Source organism: Prunus persica, chromosome G7, assembly GCF_000346465.2.
Source record: "Prunus persica cultivar Lovell chromosome G7, Prunus_persica_NCBIv2, whole genome shotgun sequence".
In the NCBI taxonomy this organism is placed as follows: Eukaryota; Viridiplantae; Streptophyta; class Magnoliopsida; order Rosales; family Rosaceae; genus Prunus; species Prunus persica.
Genome location: NC_034015.1, coordinates 3623621 through 3637174, shown reverse-complemented (window position 1 = coordinate 3637174; position 13554 = coordinate 3623621).

Sequence of the window (13554 nt, the reverse complement as noted above, 5' to 3'; positions counted from 1 at the left end):
TGGTTAGGGTTTCTTGAATTTTCGCTATAGGAAATAGGAATTAAAACCCTAGGTTTTGGCCGGTTTGGGAATTTCAAATCCGGCCACTTCCGGCCATTTTTCGGGGTAGGTCCGAGAACAAAAGTGGCTTCAATTAATGTTTTCAACCTAGGGTAGGAACCTTGGCCTTTAGTTTTTAGAATTTTCCGGCGAATGTTATCGCTTTGGACACCCACGCGCTGCCAGCGCGTGTGGTGGCGCGTGGGATGTTGTGGCAGTGGGGCATTGGGTCCCAGAGCAATCCCCTGTTTGTCACGAGCGCGTAGGTTTGCTCGGATTTGAATTTGGTTACCGTTTCAGTCTTGATCGGATTTCGCCTATTGTGCGATTTCCAGGTTTGATATGTTCGGACTGTTGGATCGAACTCAAACTCACGTAGTTGTACCTTTGTGTTTCTAGGATTGTTTAGTATTCGACCGATCGTTGATCGGAGTCCCAGATACTTCGAAATTCTAAACCCTAGGTCATGCTATGCAGTCGCTTAATTAGTTTAAATTCTTAATGAAATTATATGTGCAGATGTCAGATTTGATTAGACGTGGTCGGTCGATGATGACTGCACCGAGTTCGGATTCCCCGGCTCAGTCGTCATCTGCTGCCACTGCTCCAGCTTTGATGGAGCAAGTGCTTGTTGGTCCCGGGGAGTCCCAGGCGCCTACGTCATCTGCGTCATCCGTCGCGCAGCCAGCTAGTGCTAGGCGGCGGCACCGGCCCTCCGACACCACCGACACGACATCGACCGACGGTACTGGTGCCTCGGGATCACAGCCAGGTATAACTACCATTTTGTATTGTTAATTTTATATTGAAATTTGACAATGTTGTTTATTTAACATTAATATCTTTTTTCTTTGCAGCGAAGAAGAACACCCGAGGGCCGTGTCGTCAGCTGAAGACGGCGAAGGTCACCCAGGTGACCAACAGTCGTATCAGCTTCGGATACGACGAGCGCCATCGTGCTGCACCGACAGCGGAGTTGCATAGCTCCTTGGCCCACGACATTGGCCACGTCGTGCTGACCCATTGCCCGATGCAATGGAAGTCTTGGAGGGTCATGCCTGACGAGATCAAGTTGGAGGTTCGCGGCCAGTTGTCGGTATGTACCTTATATTTTCATTAATTTTCTTTAAAATTGTGTATATTTCTATTACTTAACGTATCTAATTAATTGATTGCAGACGAACTATAACTTGGAGGATCTCGACGAAGAGTCGTTGGCGTACGTCAACAGACTCTTCGCTGAGAGGTACAAGCAGTGGAAGAGCGACTTGCACCATCATTTTCAGGCCTTTGATGATCCGCAAGTCGCTCTTCAGGAGGGTTGCCCGAAGGAGCTTGAGGGGCGGGAGGATAGTTGGGAGTGGCTCTGCGCTCATTTTCAAGCGCCCGAATATGTGGTATTTTTTTTAATAATATTTGTTTAATTATTACTTATTTCTTATTAATGTTTATTTTATTTTTTTAATTTCATTATTATTTAATTTGTTATGTTTTAACTAATACGTTTCATTTTTTGTATAACAGAATAAAGCCCAAGTGAATAAGGGTAATAGGAAGAAGAAGACCCTTCTCCACCATTCCGGCTCCAGGCCTTTTTCGTAATGCACGGCGACAGGTAATAATCACATAATTTATATTTCATTTTTAATGTCATTTTTAATAATTTATTTTTTTCATACTAATATTTTTCTTCTCTTGTTCAATTTAGGAGGGGTCCAAGTTCCCAGAGATCGACGTCTTTGGTGACGTTTATGTTCGACCCGGGAATGAGTTGGCCGAGTCCCTTCATGTAAGTATTATTTAATTTTAATTCTTATGTTACGCATTCAATTTATATGCATGTTTTAATTTATATTTTATGTTATGTTCAACAGATGACGATGGTGGAGAGGAGCCAGTTGGTTTTTCAGGAGTCCGCCTCCCAGCTTCCTCCCGAGACTCCGATCGAGTCTGTGACTCCTCCACAGGATGCTGGATTTCAGATCTTGACAGAGACGTTGGATCAGAATCTCGGGAGGAGGCCGGGGACATATTGTCGAGGGATGGGGAATGCCCGGCGGAGGGAACCTAGACCTCGTTCATCGGCGCAGTCAAACAGTCAGGTGACTGGTTTGACAGCACAGGTGGCCGAGCTTCAGGGTCAGATGTCGGTGATTCTACAATCCCTCGCACAGGGCGGCTTTCCGATCCTGCAGTTTTGTGCGTCTACCTCCCAGCCCGTCTACCCGAGCATGCCCACCAGACCACTGCCCCGGTGGACGCCCAGACCTTCGAGCCGCATACTGGCGACGACCCTGTTGATTTTGCTTCATTATTTGATTAGTGTATTTATTTTCATCATAAACATTTATTTTATTTGTAATACATTTATTTTATTTTATAACAAAATTTTGTTCTAATTTATTTTTATTGCAATTTCATTGTTTAATCAATAAAAAAAACCAATTTTATTTTTAAAAAAATAAAAAAATAAAACAAAAAAAAATTGTAAATGTTATTTTTGCGCGACGGAAGACATTTCGTCGCGCAAACCCACATTTAACAAAAAAATAAAAAATCAATTTTTTTACTTTAATTCTTGCGCGACGAATACGTACGTCTCGCAAACATCTTTTGCGCGACGAAATTTGTCGTCGCGCAACATCTTTTGCGCGACGACTGCGAGTTTCGTCGCGCAAATATATGAGCGACGAAAACTTTCTCATCGCGCGAATATTTCTGCAACGAACATATACGTCTCCCGAACTAGTTTTGCGCGACGAAATAGGTTTCGTTGCGCTATCCGTTTCGTCGCGCAAATATACGTGCGCCGAATACTTTATCGTCGCGCAAATATTTATGCGACGAACAGTTGTTTCGTCTCCACACCGTTGGTGCAACGATGGTTTACCCGTCGCACAATTATGCGCGACGAAGGGTAGTACCTCGTCGTGCAAAGGCTTTCTTCACGATCTTCGCGCGACGGAAGATGCGCGACGAATTTTTTGTCGCGCTGAAATTAGGGCGACTAAATGAGACTTTGCGCGACATTTTGTTATTCGTCGCGCAAAGAGTAAAATGTAGTAGTGGTTACAACGGACATCTGTTAAAGTTGTTTTCATACTTATTCTTAAGATTTTTAAAATGTTAGCACGTTAAATCCACAAAAGTAATCCACACTTGGCTTAAGAAGCTCACTCCATGGACTGAAGCATAACCTCAATCAGGTGGCAATCCAATAGATCAAGCTCTCCTGATAACATGTTCCAGATTCTGTCTAATTTGTTAGGGTCTTGTTACTAAAGTTTTTCTTGTTTCTTAAGGTGCTTTGCAAGGGTTTAGGGTAAGTGACAAGAGCAAGGTGAGTAACTAATATGTATTCAAATTTCTATTACAATAAACCTAAAATCCAAGCTGATAAAGTCTGAGAAATTCTCTCTTTTGAGCTTGCTTTGGTGACCACGATTATGGTATACGCATTTATCATGGAATTTGTTTAGATTTTCCTTTATAAATATCTCTTCCAAACAGTTAAGCATGCTTATTACTCGAGGATTAACTACTAAACCTTATATCTACTCATTCTCTCCTTCGAGTTTCCTACTTGTTCTTACATGTACAGTGTGTAATCTTAGGGGCATCATATTCCTAAATGTACTATGTGTGTCATACATATGATGAGATTCAAGTTGTCTACCCATCCTTACATGATCTGTATGTTGGACTGGACAAGGATTAAGAAAATAAGTTTAGGGTTAGAATACCAGACAAGGGATCTCGGCATGGCATATGCTGCTTCGAACGGATTTTGGGGCCTAACATGAACAACACCAATACTAACAAAAATAGATCCTATGTTCGGCGTTGAACTATTCCTATGATAAGAGTAAGATAAATTGAGAAACATCTGTACCTTTCAACCAACTTGGTAACTCAATGGGAAAGAGATGACATCATCATTATTATCGTCACTTCCTACGCCGTTCCTTGAAAACCAAACCTGGTACCTTCTAGGTAGAAGCTGATGTTCCAGAAGATCATTCCCAGAAGTCCTCTGGCATGGCCACTGCTACAAAAAGTGAAAAAGACGACCAGAAAACAACGACGGTCTAAGTGAAAACCGTCGTGGTTTTTAAAAAGACGACGGTTCTAAAAACACCGTTGTGTAATACAACCTTAGACAACTAAAAAATGGAGATTCAAATGGCTGTTCAAAAACAACGACGTACCTAATTAAACAACCGACGTCTATTTGAAACAGATTTTCGCAGTGTAAAATCAATGCCAACAAAGAACGGCAGAAGTTATGAATCGACCGACGTAGAAAGTAAAGACGACGATTTCAATAAAAACCGCCGTTTTTACTCATAAAATAACACGACGAGGTTTTCGTATAAGATGCCGTATAATTACAAACAAATCCACGGCTTTAAAATACAAAATATCGCCGTATTAAATTAATGTACAACGACGGAAAATATAAATATATCGACGTCATTCTCGTATAGTTCTACGACGTTATCTGTAAATCGTACAATAAAATTTAACGTCGTATTTATTCATTTTATACGTCGTACCTTTAATTTAAACCGTCGTCTTAATAAGAATTTTTGTTAACAATTTTTTTCTTTGATTTTCTTATCCTACGTCGGTAGATCTACTTAATGACAAGAATTGAAATAACCACGACGGTTTATATAGAAAACCGCCGACATAATCAGATTTGTCTGAGATCCCAAGGGTTACGAAATCTTACCAGATGGAACTCTGTTCCACATCATAATCTTAACAGATGACACAGATTTGCAATCAGAGAGACAATTTTTTGGAAGTTGATGATGTGTGTGCGTTTGTGTATCTACAAATATTATACCTAACGTCGTTGTAAATTTGCAATCAGAGAGACAATTTTCAACGACGGTTATATTATACCTAACGACGTTTAAAAAACAAATCAACGTCGCTCAACAAATATATTACGTCGTCTTAGTCTTACTTAAGACGACAAAAAACGACGACAGTAATACAAAAACAGTCGTTGTTTTTATATTCTTATTTTATTTAAATCTGTCATCCAAAAAAGAAACTTTACATATTCCAGAACATTAATTTCCTTCATTTTAAATTTCCTCCGGAAAAAAAACCTCTATTTATAACGCACTGTAATTGAAAAATAAACTGAAAGGTCACGGGAAAAAAATATTCTATTCATAATTTAAAAATTCAAATCCACGTCGGTTATATTAAACCTAACGACATTAAATGAAAAGATTCCACGTCGCAAAACAAATATTGCGTCGTGTTAGTTAAAAACGACGGCATAACAAAAAAACGTCGTTGTTTCAAACTGAATTAATTTAAAATTTCTTCGGGAAAGCAAAATCTATTTATAATTTCCTCGGGTTAGTAATATTGCGTCGTGTTAGTTTACAAATTCTAGAACATTAATTTTCCTCATTTTAAATTTCCTTGGGAAAGAAAAATCTATTTATCACGCTTTGTAATTGAAAACTAAAACTGAAAGAATTCGGGAAAAAAAACTCTATTTATAATTTAAAAATAAAATCCACGTCGGTTGTAGTACACTTAACGACGTTTAACAAAATAATCTACGTCGGTAATTATAAATCTACCGTCATCTTACCTTAATATAGACGACGAGAAAAGACGACGGTAGAACAGAAAACCGCCGTTGTTTCAGTTTCTTTAACAGTTTGGTCCTTTATCTTTCTGCAGGACTTGTATAGTTCAAAGCATTGACAATGTCTTCATCATATCTCCCAGCAACTACTGATTCGATTGCTCATGCTTTAGAGGCCATCTGAAGCCATTTCTATTCTTTATCGCATTCTTGAAACCCATCTTCTTCTTCTGAAGCTCTACGGATAAAGGAAGAGGCTATCACAAATCTGACGGATCTTCTTAGCCAAGAAAATCAAGCAGATTTCCCTGAGAAGCGAACTTTCCTTCGACAGCGAGTGGAGGCCAGGCTTGCATCTCTTTTGATGGAAAGCAAGGAGTATTCAGAAGCACTAAGTGTCCTATCAGGCTTGATCAAGGAAGTGAGAAGGCTAGTTGACAAGCTTCTTCTTGTGGACATATATTTGATGCGAGTAAGCTCAATTTCTCTTTGAGAAAGACATCCAAATTATTGTCTTTGAGACGTGAGAGACAGTGTTTCTGAGAGAGGAAGAACTTGGAACCCTAAATGTAAACCGAAAATGAATGAAAGCGACAAATTTATAGAATAAATTTTTAAAACCAACGGCTGTCCTTACAAAAAAACCGCCGTTTAAATTGTAAAATCAACGTCGGTATGACCGACGTATATTACAAAAATCCACGTCGGTACATTAATAAAAACGACGTGTTAAATAATCTACCATGACGCGAGTTATTACTTATGTACTTTAATTTTTGAGTTTACTACGACGGTACCTACAACACTACTGTCGTATTTATTTACCACGTCCGAAGTTAAATGTACCGTCGTATTTTGTAATTTATATGTCGTAGTTATATGTAACCGCCGTATTATTTTTTTGAAATGGTTTTATATGTAAGCAACTTTTCGTCTACCTGACATACACATGCGCTGTTTCCAAACCCGATTAAAAATTTCAATCTCCCAGAGAAAACTTTTAGACTTTTTTCCTTGTCAGAGCACTGTCAGAGTATCTCATCGTCTTCCTCTCGTCTTCTTCGTCGTCTCTGAACTTAAACATAATCTTCCTCTTGCTTTCATTGCACGCAAAAGGTAAGCTTTCATTTTCACTATTTTGGTTGCTGTTTTGCATGCTCATACGTTTTTTGTTTGAAAAATCTTTTTACCTTTTTTCTGGCCAAAATCATTTTACTTGTTTGAAAATTGACAAAGTTGTTTTTAAAATTATAGTCTTTTTTTTATTTGCTTGTTTAATTGCAGGTTTGATTTCTCTGAACAATGGTTTTTGTTTTTCCCTAATTTGATAAAATATAAAGAAAAAGAAAGTAGGGTTGGTATCTAATATAGACGACAGTATCTTATTGTTTTACGTCGTGTGAATGTTACTACCACGACGTCATATTAAAATACCGTCGTCTATATAAGATTCCAAAACTTTCTTTCTTGGCCTTGTATTTTATCAAATTAGAAAACAAAAACCATGGTTCAGAAAAATCAAATCTACAATCAAACATTCACTGAGAAAGAAAGAAGGGTTTTGGATCCTTATATAGACGACGGTATATTACTACTGACGTCGTGTGAACATCAATACCACGACGTTATATAAATATTTCGTCGTTTATAGTTAATTATCACGTCGTTTATAGTTAATTATTTCGTCGTTGTTTAATTACCTTGGTTTTAAACATTTATTACGTCTGAGATTATTTCATTGCGTCGTTTAAAATCATATCATACGTCGTATTTTATTAATAACCGTCGTTTGTGTTCTTAATCTTTTCCTGAAATATTTTCACTTGCAGTTTTGTCTGTAAAAATGGTTTCTCACCAAGACCAAAGTAAGGATTCTGGCTCCAAGAAAAATGGAGGTAAGGAGCTTGGAATGGTACCTCCTCAAGAGAAGCCTTCGAAGATGATGAAGTCTTCGAAGAAGATGAAGTTTGCTTCATCATCTGCTGAGACAGAACCAACCAGCACGACAACAATCTCTGATGATTCAAAGTCTGGTCGAGGTATGAGCACAATGCCTCGTGTTGTGAAGAGAAAACTTCAGAAACTGAGGCCAATTGTTGAGTACAATAAAAGGGGGAAAGGAATTGGCCAAGCACATAGTGAGATGCAGTCCTACATTGGTGTGTTGGCACGCTCCAGAGTTCCACTTGTGGACATGAAATGGGCTCAAATCCCCAAGGATATAAAGGAGCAGATTTGGGAAGCAGTTGACATTGCTTTTGTGGTAGGTCAAGGGGGCAAGAACTCTGTGTTAGCTTCTGCTGCCAAGAAATGGAAGGATTTCAAGTCTACACTAACGAGGCATTATATCCTTCCATACACCAATGACAGGGAGAGATTAAGCCAACCCCCTGAAACATATAAATTCATAGAGAAAGCACAATGGGATGCCTGTGTAGCTTCAAGGTTATCCAAAGATTTTGAGTCTGTGCATTCTCAACATGCACAGATTAGGGAGAAACTTGAGTACAATCATCGATTGTCTCGAAAAGGATATGCTGGTTTGGAGGATCAATTGGAGGAAACCATGCCTGGGGTAGAAATTGATCGATCTACCTTATGGACGAGAGCTAGACAGGACAAACATGGTAACATCCCGGATCCAAAGGTGGCAGAGAAAGCAAAATTAATTGTAAGCCTACTCACTCTGTTTTAAATTTTTATTAAACTGTGAATAATTCTTATTACGTCTTATGTTATATTTTGCGTCGTGTGAATGATATTACCACGTCGAAATTTTTTAAAAAACGTCGTTAAAGGTCTAAATAGGAATCACTACTCTGTTTTCTGTAATTATAGCATAAGATGTCGGTGGTTCATTTTCGCGTCGTTTGTATTGAATTACTACGTCGAAATGTTTTAAACAAGGTCGTTAAAGGTGTGAATATTGAATCATCCCTCTGTTATCTGTAAATAAAGCATAAGACGTCGGTGGTTTATTCATTTCGTCGTTTTAAAAACTAACCACGTCGGTATAACTACCGTCGTGATAAATTATAATAACGTCGATTTATATGTTATTGCGTCGTGTGAAATTATATAATACGTCGTTTGTATATAAATAACCGTCGTGTGTTTTTGTTCTTACTTTTTTATATATCTTTGTTTTAGGATGAATTGTAAAAACAAGTCTCGGAAGGCAAAGTCACTGTATCTGGCAGCAATGATGTGCTGACCATGGCTTTGGGCCCCGAGCATCCAGGCAGAGTGAGAGGAGTAGGTGCTGGGATCTCACCAAGGCAATATTTCAATTTACCCAAACCACAGAGAGTGAGCTTTGACGACCGTTTGAAGGACAGTTTAAGAGTTCTCCTTCAAGAAGAGACTAAAAAGATGGAAGCTAAGGCAAAGGAAGAGGCTTTAAGGATGGAGGCTAGGACGAAACAATTGGTAGAGGCTGAGAGGGAGCATTTCCTGAGTCAGCTTTCCCAATTAATTCCCAATTTTGATCCAAGTATGCTTAAACCCAGAATTAGCCAAAGTCCCAAAAATCCAATGTCTGACAAAGCAAGCTGCTCTGGAGGTGATGTGAGATCCCTACATTTTGAGGATGATACTGCCAAAAATGGGAAACATCAGGAAGAAAAGGTAACATATCTGAACTTTGAATTCTCTGTTTTTTTTAAAATTATTAGACGTCGTTATTATTAATAAAACCGTCGTTTGAAATACATACCACGACGATTTTAAAAATAAACCGTCGTTTGTATTTCAATACCACGTCGTATTTAGTTTACTTGTTTTACACGCCATTAAACGTCGTTATTTTTAAAACTTTGTGGTTTTTAGACGACGGAGTTAGTCATTCCCGACGTAATAGATGAAGAGAAGAAAGAAGAAAAACAAGATGAAAAGGAGAAAGAAGATGACGACCAGGTATGTTCACATAACTTTGCCTTTTTTATTTGTTTTTCAAAATTCCAGACGTCGATATTTTTCTTTAAACCGTCGTTTGTTTACAACTTAGACGGCGGAATTTTTTCTAAGACGTAATAAATTATTCACCACGACGGTTTCTTCACCGTCGTTTAAATTCTTTTCAGACGACGTTTTATTCCTTAAACCGTCGTTTTTATTGAATTACCACGTCATTTTTTTTATTTCTTTAAACAGGTTATTCAAGTTGTTGATTATTCAAATATGGAGGCGCCATCTTCTTTAAAATCCCTTTGTCGTTATGTGGAAACGACACTCGTGCCTCAGGATAAGACCCTGCACTTTACAATTGATAAGGAGGTGTTTGGTCTAGAGCGCGATACCTTCCTCGTGCCTGAAGATATTACACAATTTGCAGGCATGGAAGAAATAGGAGCCACTGTCATTGCTGTATATATGAGGTTTGTCATTCTAAAATAATACGTCGTTGGTTTATTTATTGCGTCGTCTTAACTAACTAACCACGTCGTTAGTATGTACCGTCGTGATAAATATATTATAACGTCGTTGTCTATTTCAGTACGTCGTGTAAAATTTTATAATACGTCGTTTTGTTATACATAACCGTCGTGTGTTTTTTTGTATATATGAGGTTTGTCATTCTAAAATAATACGTCGTTGGTTTATTTATTGCGTCGTCTTAACTAACTAACCACGTTGTTAGTATGTACCGTCGTGATAAATATATTATAACGTCGTTGTCTATTTCAGTACGTCGTGTGAAATTTTATAATACGTCGTTTTGTTATATATAACCGTCGTGTGTTTTTTTGTGCTGACTTGTTTATATTATTTTATATATTTAGGTACTTACACGATGTTTTGAAACGAGCAAATATGTGCAGCATGGTTGGCTTTATCGACCCTGCTACAGTTAGTGCCAGCTCTGGCACAATAGCTGACAGATCACGCCTACTAGCAGCTCGACTTCAGAGGACTGACGGTGAACAGATTTTCCTGATGCCTTACAATCCAGGGTTAGTCTCCTTAACAGGATTTTGTTTTTATGATTTTCAATAAATGACAGCGTATAAACTAACCACGTCGGTGTTTTATTTTATTGAGTCGTTTGAAACTACTAACCACGTCGGTAGTTATTTATCGTCGTGATAAATGTATAATGTCTTCGATTGCTACTTTATTTCGTCGTGTGAAATATTATAATACGTCATTTTTGTAAATAACCGTCGTTTTTATATTAATTTTGTGCAGCCGTCATTGGATCTTGCTGATTGTAAGAGCAAAGAGAGAAACCGTCTATTTTCTGGATTCTCTGCCAGGAAATCGTGTGGTCGATGAAGAGGCTAAAAATATTGTGAACAGTGCTATAAAAATTTATAATTCTCACATAGCTAGACCAGGCCGTAAGGCAGTCATTTGGAAAACTCTGTCAGGCACACCAAAGCAACCCAGCAGTGTCGAATGCGGGTATTATGTGATGCGCTTCATGAGGGACATCATCATGGATCCTTCCTTGGGGTTTGAGAAGAAGGTAAGAAGAAATTACCTTCATACATTTTACGTCGTTTTTTGTATTATCAACGACGGTCATGTAAAATTACCGTCGTTGAATAGATATAGTACGTCGGTTATGAAAAATATCGTCGTCTGTGATTTAATTTCTTTTTATTTATAAACCCTAATAGTCATTGTTTATGCAGTATGCCAAGGGAAAACAGGAAGCGCCATACCCCCAAGAAGCAATTGATGAAGTCCGGAATGAATGAGCAGAGTTTGTTTGCCTTCACCTGGAATAGGGGAATTATTGAACACTTGATATTTATGTATAATGTACAAATTTTGTCTATAATATATAATGTAAAAATTTGTTGAGGTTTTCTTAAATTAAAAAAAAAACAAACATACAAATTGCGTAACCGACGTGTAATACTTTTCCAACGACCTAATAAAGTCAAAAACCGTCGTTTTTTGTTGTTTCGTTTTAAACAAATCCGACGTAAAAGGATATTTAGACGACGTTCTTTGAACAATTGAGTCGTTTATGGTTTACAACGTCTTCAATTTCTTAAGGGTTCAGGGTAGTACTTTGTAACGACAGCAGTTAAGTCGTGGAATATATATTTTACGTCGGATAGTTAAATATCCGCCATGATTTCTCATTTAAACGACGTCATTTTAACAACTTAGTCGTCTATTACAGTTTACAACGTCTACAATTTATTAACACCGACGTGGTTTGTTGTTGTGATAAGAATATTTTATTATTTTTATATCAAAATATTCAAAATAAATTTAAAATAAATCAGAAAAATACAAAGTCAACTCCTATGAAGTCATTGATATATTTTCTTCCCCCTAAACCTTGAAAAAATTCATTTTGAATAACAAAAATTTAAAATGACCATCCAAAACAAAATTGTTTTGATGAGTCATAAAATAACTTCTAGTTTTATGGTTTAGGGTTTAGAGTCTAGGGTTTAGAGATTAGGGTTGTTATTTATTGGGGTTTATTTTTAAAGTATAATTTTTGGGTAGTCTAGGGTATATATTAGGCTGTAAAACCATAGACCCTTTTATAAACTTAATTTTTAAAATTATATAATTTAGTTTTAAGGGTTTAGGGTATTAATTGTTAACGACGGTGGTTGAGTCGTGGAATACATATGTTACGTCGTGCAGTAAAATATCCGACATGGTTTCCACTTTAAATGACGTCATTTTAATATGTAAGTCGTCTATTATAATTTACAACGTTTTCAATTTCTTAACCCCGACGTGGTTTTTCAGTCGTCTTTATATCAAAATATTCAAAATAAATTTAAAATTAATCCGAAAAATGAAGCGTCAAAATAAACGGCGTTACGTTCAGTGTTTCCGTCGTGGAATATTACATTTACGTCGGTTCTTGTAGAACTTTCGCCATGGTTTTTCTTTCGACGTTTTAAAGAGCGCGCGCTCTAAAAATTTTCGCGCTCCCTAAATTTTTTTATATTTGGCTCTTATTCTTATACTTCTAACCCTGAACCCTAAAATTTTCAGATTTCGCGCAACATAACATTCGCTCTCTCACTTCTGCTCTAATTAAAAGTTGCACTCTCCAGGCTCCGTCGAATCTGTGAGCTCGTCCAACCTGTAAGTACAAACCCTATCTTCCCCTTGTAAATTCATTGAATGATATTAGGTTGTTTTGTTAAAGGGTTTTAGGTATATGCCTTGCGATCTGTTAATAATGTGCTTATAGGTATGGGTTCATGGATTTTCTGTTTAATGGGTTCATGGATTTTCTGTTTAATGGGTTCATGGATTACATTATCTGTTATGTTGAATTGGGAATGGATTTAATTTTGTCGGATCTTTTAATCACCCTATGTTATGTTGAATTGGGAATGGATTTATTGTTTTCATGCTTGGTTTCATGTATATGTTGGTTTCTTGCTTGGTTTCATATATATGTTGTGTTCTTAATGGGTTTTGGGTTCTTGAAAAAAAACTGAGACACGACGCCTTTTTAGGCATACGACGACGATTACACGACGGTTTATGAAAAAACCGTCGTTGTATTACTTATACACGACGCTTTTTTCATAAACCGTCGTTTGTATTACTTATATTAGACGACGTCTGTTGAAAATCCGTCGTCTATATATGCCAAATACGTCTGTTTTTGTTTAAAACCCGTCGTCTCTGTTGTGTATTACTTGCTATTAGATCTTTGTATAATCTGCTATAGTGATGGTCATTGCCTGTATTTTCACTTTATTATAGATAATAGGTTATAGTGTCGGAGATGGATAAGTCATGGATGCACTCGGATAGAAGATCGAAGGCATATGAGTTTGGGGTGGAAGCATTTTTGAACTTTGCTGTAGAAAATCTTCTAACTACAACACATATCCGTTGTCCATGACAAGATCAAATAAAGGTGTACTTTTGCTGGAAATCAACACAAAAAGACACAG